Here is a 6,000-nt window from a genome sequence, read left to right as displayed (position 1 = left end):
TTCATTGTTTGTGCATAACACCCAGTGCTCCATGCAGAACGTGCCCTCCTCAATACCCATCACCAGGCTAACCCATCCTCCCACCCCCCTCCCCTCTAGAACCCTCAGTTTGTTTTTCAGAGTCCATCGTCTCTCATGGTTCGTCTACCCCTCCGATTTCCCCCGCTTCATTCTTCCCCTCCTGCTACCTTCTTCTTCTCTTTTTTTTTAGAACGCTTTTTAACAATAAGTCCTTGCTAACTATTAGGGCAGACATCTCCAAGTGACACTTCAGAAGGAGAGGGTCTGAACTTGCTATCTGGAGAGAGCAGGCTTTTCCTCCAGTTTTGCTGTGCTCACCAGGCACGCCTGCATGTGTCCCTAACCAGCCATTCTAGAGTACTTCTTGGTGCTGATTTATAAATCATTATTGTAATTACAACATATTGTCAGTGGAGACTTCATGTTGCCATTACAGATCTCCTTCTAAGGCTCCAGAGTATAGGCTGGGCTTCGGGCCACCCCAACTTGCTAGCTGAGAACTGGGGAAATTTTTTCTTACAGGAATGGGAGGGAGGGATCAGGGTCCTCCCTGGGGCCAGGGTGGGAGGAGCTGTGCCCGAGGGTACTTGATCCCCACAGATTCTCAGAAAGACAGTCATCTTCCTGGAGTGAAAAGGACTGTTTCCCTCAGTCCCAGCTATTGGCATTCAGATATATGTGGTCATTTGCCATCTATAAATGCAGTGCATAGTACCATGTCTAATAAGGTGAACCAAGGAAAAGAGACATTTTGAGAGAAATGTAATTTTAATTTTGATATCAGTGCTAAATTTCTATTTGTGTATAGTAATATTAAAACAAAAAAATGGTTTTGATATTGAATGTTAAAAACATCCTCAACCCAGCTTCTTCCTTCAGGGGCATGTGACTCTGCAAGTGAGGAAGCCCAGGGAGGGTAAGCAATTTACTGGCTGCTGAGGTGGGAAGGGAGCCAGAGCCTGTGAGTCTGCGGCCCTGAGGGGCTTTGTTCTCTGTCCCATAGTCCTCTGTTTTTCATCTCTTCCTGGGTTCTCATCTTTGCCCATTAGGGTCTCTTTTCTCTCCTTCTCTTCCTCCATAGGATCAGGGTAGGAAACATACCAGAGGGACACTGAAAGTAGCTCCACTTCTGTGTGGTTGGGGGGCGAGGCCCTTCCTGCTCCCAAAAGAGCAGCATTGCAGGGCTTGAGAGAGAGCAGGGGACCCTGAGCTGTTGTGGCATGACCTGAGGACCCCAGAGAGCAGTCCTGGTTCTGCTCTGCCCTTTCTGGAATCCTTCAGCTGTCAAGTCCTAGCACCACGAGTAGGCAAGAACCTCCCAGCCTCGGCAGATCAGTAGCCTTCTGAAGAAGAAAATCAGCAACAAATGCAAATAGCTAATTGGTCTAGGGGGAGCTGCTTTGGTGAGGAAAAATCAACAAGTTATTTATTTGTATGGCTAAAGGGAATTTGGAGGGGTAGGGAAGAGGGGAAGATCACAGGTGGCTGTACGAAGAGGTGCAGGTGAGGGGACAGGGGGATGGGGTGGAGATGTCCCCTTCTCACTCCTATCACCCCCACAACCTCACCCCCACTCCCTCCTTCCTTCTTTTCAGGCTTTCCTTGGGTTGAAAGGGACATTAGTAGAACTTTGAATCTCCCCTAACTTGTAAGTGGAGTTCCCTCCAACCCTCATTCCCACCCAAGTTCAGTTAAAGACAAAATACCAATCCTTTGATGCTGATGGTGAACTAGAACCAGAGGCAGGAGGAAATGAAAGTCTCTGTAGGCCTGTGCTGAGTCCTTTGGCTGTGCCAGTAAAACAGCCTAAGGGAATGAGGCTGTATGGGCAAAGCAGGGGAAGGGAGAGAGCCCCTGAGCACCCCCTCCTGGTTCCTCTCTTTCTTGGGTTCTCTAGGGAGCCATACAAGTCTGGGGTTGCCAGGCTGTGAGGGAGTTTCCAGGGGTTGGCCTTCTTTCTGTTCCATCCTGTCCCAGAGGGCTTGGTGTGTCCCCAGACCCACAACTGCCTTTTCAGCCTCTGGCATCACTTAGAGAGAGACCCTAGGTACCATAGGAGAGAATGAAGGGGGTGAGGAGAGGGATGGGGACCCTGTTCAGGCTCTTCCATTGGAGTGGAGTCCACGTCTTCCTTAGACAGGAAGATGCTGTGAAATGGGGAGTAGGGTAAACAGTTTACATCAAGAAGGTTCAGCCAAAGGCCAAAGTGGCAGCTGTTCGATGGAAGAATTTTCTCAGTGCCTGAGGAGTAATTCACGCTTGACCTTAAAGCAGCAGTGGGCAAACTTGTAGGATGAATGAGTGTTTTAATCTCTCAAGTGGCATTTTCTATGCATAACAAGAAGATACCTACCTCACGTCCCTTCAGACCTGGGTGAGGTATTTTGAAGGGTGTCATCTTCCACCCGAGCCACCTGTCCTAGTAATTCCTACCCATCTGGGGTCTGTGGGCCTACCCTGCTCTTTCCACTGTGCAAAACAGGTTGCAGCACAGGCCAAGGTGGAGGCCTGGGGGCTGAGCACCCCAGGGCCTCAGGGCAAGGCTATTTGGCTTTTCTTTCTTTTTTTTTTTTTTTAAAGAGTTTATTTATTTATTTGACAGAGAGAGATAGCTAGAGCAGGAACACAAGCAGGGGGAGTGGGAGAGGGAGAAGCAGGCTTCCCGCCGAGCAGGGAGCCCGATGTGGGACTCGATCCCAGGACCCTGGGATCATGACCTGAGCCAAAGGCAGACGCTTAACGACTAAGCCACCCAGGCGCCCCTATTTGGCTTTTCTAAATGGGAAAGCAGATTATTTGGTGAGGGGGCCCCCTCGATGACTTCACAGCCCAGGGCCCAGTCTGGCTATATGCATACAGGGTCCTTGCTGCCTTCGCTACCCACAGGGGTTTGATGCTCTGTGACTCAGGGCGAATCCCTGCCTCTTTCTAGGCCTCAGAGTCCTCCTCCAGGAATATCGAGTTGGAAGGCCTTCTCAGGGACTTGCTCACAGAAGGATTGTACATGCTGGAAGTGTGGGAGGGGTTGTTAATGACTGTTTGTTCTCCCCTGGCTGTGAGGCCGCCAAGGGTCAGTCTGATAAGAGGGAAGAGCTAGACTCCTTGAGTTTTATACTCTCGACAGCTGCCTTCTCTCAGCCGGCTCCCCAGATACTGACAGTCTATTGTGGCACTGCTGTTGGTCTATCTCCTCTCCTTCCTGAAATACACAGTCCCTGGCTTCAGCCCAGCTGGGTTTCCCCTGCCTGGCCGCCAGTTCCTGTTCCCATCTGTGGTCAGATGAGGCCTGCACTGGGGGAGGGGTCAGTCCTGGCAAGACCATGCCAATTCTGAGCCTGACCGCAGGGTGGGAAGCGACCCCAGGTTGGGGTCAGTCCTCTGGGCTAAACAGTGACTCCCAGACCTGCCTGGTCCATTTTGGTCTCAGGATTACCTTGCCATCCACCCACCCACCCACCCACCCAGGTCTGGGACCAGGCGGCATTTGGGGAGTCCTTCCTTTGCCCCAGAGCATTGGGAGGTTTGGCCATTTTACTGGGAGGATTCAGAGATGGGGGTCTGATGGGATCTGATGGGATTTGCATTTGCAAAGATCACTTTGGCCTCCCTGTGGAGAAGGCATTGGAAAGGTCTCTGGTAGGTCTGGGGCTTTAGCAGTCCGGGGGCTACTGTAGGTGAAAGATGACAGATCTTGGATAGTGTGATGGTGATAGACACAGAGAAAAGTAGAAAGACAAGAGATCTAGGTGATAAAAATTAGGTGGACTTGGTACTAGGTTGGCCGAGGGAGGTTGGAGGAAGGAGGGGGTCATAGATGGCCTTCAGGTGTCAGGGTTGGATGGATGATGTCCCTTTTTCAGGAAATAGGAATACAGAAAGAGGAGAGGTTTGGGAGCTTAGAGCATGCATGAGTTTGGTTTGGGGCAGGTTGAGTTTTGAGGTTTTTTGGGGTCCTCTAAAGTATGTCATCAAGGGGTAGCATCCAGAAATGAATGGAATAGATGGGTTTGGGATTCAGGGTGATGTCTGGCATCATTTGAAACACCAGATGTGACTCTTAACAGATTGAGAAACAGGTTTGGAAGGGGATCCCTCAAAATCTATTGCCAGACAAGGAATGGAATCTAGGGTCCTGAATTCCCATTGTATCCCATGGTCAGGGTCATATTCTCTTTCCCTGGCTGATTCTGTTGGTTCAGGATCCTGGCCAGGCAGCAAAAAGCACAATACCCTCCCCTGCTGAGTCTTCCCTGTGGTTGAGGGACTCTGGCAGTGGACAGTGCTGACCCCAGACCACCCAGGAAGACTATGCATATCAGAGCCTCCCTCACCGTCTGCAAATCTGGGCAGAGTCCCTGGCTGGAGAAGGACTTGGGTCCTGGGCAGAACTGGACCACTGCTGGGAATCCCAGGACCACTTCTGTTTTTGTGGCCTCTGAGCTCGGTTGACCTATCAAGGATGGGAATTTTAGGGACAGGTTCAGGGCAGTCATTCTATGTCAGATGGCAAGTTATATAGTAAGTGGCTTAAAAAAATTTTTTTTTAATATAAATTCAATTTAGTTAACATATTGTATTATTAGTTTCAGGGGTATAATTTCATGATTCATCAGTTGCAAAGAACACCCAGTGCTCATTGCATCAAGTGCCATCCTTAATGCCCATCCCCCAGTTACCCCATTCCCCTCCACCCTGGCAACCTTCACTTTGTTGTGGCTTATAAAAAATTCCTTTAAATGAAATGGAAGCTGGCTATACATGTGTGCAAGATTGTATCAGTTGGACTTACTCGATTATAAAGGCTAAAAATCCAACCTGAAGAGCCCATTGGTAAAAGGGAATCCGTTGACTCATACCTAAGTGTATGGCTGGCTGCATGCCGGGAAGATCGGGGACTCAAACCACATCCCTCTCACTCTGCCCTTCTCTGTGGTGATGCCACTCTTACTTCCCACATGGTAGTCCCCAGTGGCCTACCGACAGGACCCAACCCTAGACCCAGTACTGTGACTGAGTACATTTGCTGCTCTGGTTAGCCAGGCCTGGGTGACATGGCACAGAGATGGAAATTTGAAGAGAGGTGGCTCCCCAAAGGAAAACAGGCAGCAGGCTGTGCACGGTGTGTACTTGCACTCTGGGAGATCTTGCAGTAGTTCTGTGGCCTGACTTACATATCAGAAATGCCACTGTAGACAAACTGCCATTTATTTTTATTTATTATTATTATTTTTTAAAAGATTTTATTTATTTATTTGACAGAGAGAGAGAACAAGTAGGCAGAGAGGCAGGCAGAGGGAGAGGGAGAAGCAGGCTCCCCACTGAGCAGGAAGCCTGATGCGGGGCTCGATCCCAGGACCCTGGGATCATGACCTGAGCCGAAGGCAGCCGCTTAACCGACTGAGCCACCCAGGCGCCCCCTAACTGCCATTTATTAATTTACCTTGTTATAAGCTAACTGCTGAAATGTAGGATGGAACTTAGAATCATTGAGTCATTCTATTTACAGATCAGGAAGTAGAAGTTGAGAAATTTGCCCACTGTCCTCAAATCAGAAGGTAGAAGCACTGAGAAGAGAACCCAGGTCATCTGATGTGGGTGGGGTTCACACTTCCAGTGTGAAGTGGGGTTTGTTTTTTTTTTTAGGTGCTTTCTAGCCCCTTTAGCTGCCCATCCGCAAGGAGTGATTCATCCCTTGGGCTGCAGGTCATAGAGATGACAGGCAGGTTATGGCAAAGGGTCCCTTCTTCGTGGTGGCCCAGGGCGATCTGCATGGTGGATAGTGTTATGCAGGAGTCTGTCTGAGATGGGGGAGACACCCACTGTGGCTTCAAACTGGTCCCAGTAAACAACTGGGCTCAACTCTGGCAGGCTTCTGCCCTGGTGCTGCCTTTGTCCTCTTGGCTTCCCCAATGCTCACCCTCCTCTGTATTGTTTCCTGGTGGAGCCTGGATAAGGATGTAGCTCTGAGGCTGTTGTACT

At 49.8% G+C, this 6,000-nt stretch overlaps 1 protein-coding gene across 1 annotated transcript in view; it reads left to right on the top strand.

Annotated features, from left to right (window-relative positions):
* The window catches only part of ST3GAL2 (ST3 beta-galactoside alpha-2,3-sialyltransferase 2), a 49,318-nt gene that overhangs the window by 5,709 nt on the left and 37,609 nt on the right, over positions 1-6,000 (top strand). The window lies entirely within an intron of this gene.

Source organism: Leptonychotes weddellii, chromosome 16 (genome assembly GCF_054177405.1).
Source record: "Leptonychotes weddellii isolate Sample4059 chromosome 16, ASM5417740v2, whole genome shotgun sequence".
Classification (NCBI taxonomy): domain Eukaryota; kingdom Metazoa; phylum Chordata; class Mammalia; order Carnivora; family Phocidae; genus Leptonychotes; species Leptonychotes weddellii.
The sequence above is the reverse complement of the archived record's forward strand: the minus strand, read 5'-3'. Positions and strand labels throughout refer to the sequence as shown.